The following is an 847-nucleotide window of genomic DNA, read 5'->3' as shown; positions in this document are numbered from 1 at the left end:
GGTGTGCCTGGGCTGCCTTTGAGTAAATTCCATCGGTCGGCGAGACGCTGACAAGTCAATCATTTTGATGTGCGGGGGGGGGGGGAACAAACGGTTTGCGATGTTTGCGTCCGTGAGCTTCAACTCGGAAAGCGCACGTGTCCATGGGGGTTTCTAATCCCGGCTGTGACTAAAGCTACGAGCTCGCTGTTCATCCCCCCCCCTCCCGTCGATAATATAATCATTCACCGATAATTATGCGCGGGTGGGCTTGTACCCTGATTGGCACTTTGTCGCAATTATTGATATTATTTTAATGTATTCTTTGGGTCTTTCGGTAAAGTTCACGTAGATGGCTCAAAGAAAATAAAAAAACTACGACGTTTCGATCACAACACGAGCGATCGTCATCAGGAGGAAATAATTATTTTAAAGGTTTAGATTAGGCTCAGTGGCCGAAGCTCACAAGCAAAATACTGCTGGGGGGGGGAGGAGGAATGGGTGACCAGCAGAAACACACTGCAGCCTTTGTCTCCCCACTGTGCCCGTGTTCACACTCCGATGTTCACACGCCGAACTGAGTGCACATTTGAAGCCGAGTCAACCTGTTCGAAGCACGTCAATGGTATTTTTTTCCACGGAACAGGAATTGCGCCTCCGTCACCGGCACCGGTGATGGAGCACGCCACCGGGAAGTCGAGTCAGCCCATCAATAACTCTGCGCTCAATAACATTCGTGGCCATTCGTAAGGCTTTGCATTGGAGGGCATCGAGAATGTTGTGACGAGCCCCGGCCTATGAATGTAGAATTCCAAACGCTGCCTTATAGACCCGCACCCCAAATAAAAGAGTTGATTACCACCGCTTT

This window comes from Lampetra planeri, chromosome 14 (assembly GCF_965212315.1).
Source record: "Lampetra planeri chromosome 14, kcLamPlan1.2.h2, whole genome shotgun sequence".
NCBI classification, from domain to species: domain Eukaryota; kingdom Metazoa; phylum Chordata; class Hyperoartia; order Petromyzontiformes; family Petromyzontidae; genus Lampetra; species Lampetra planeri.
This window is presented reverse-complemented; position numbering follows the sequence as displayed.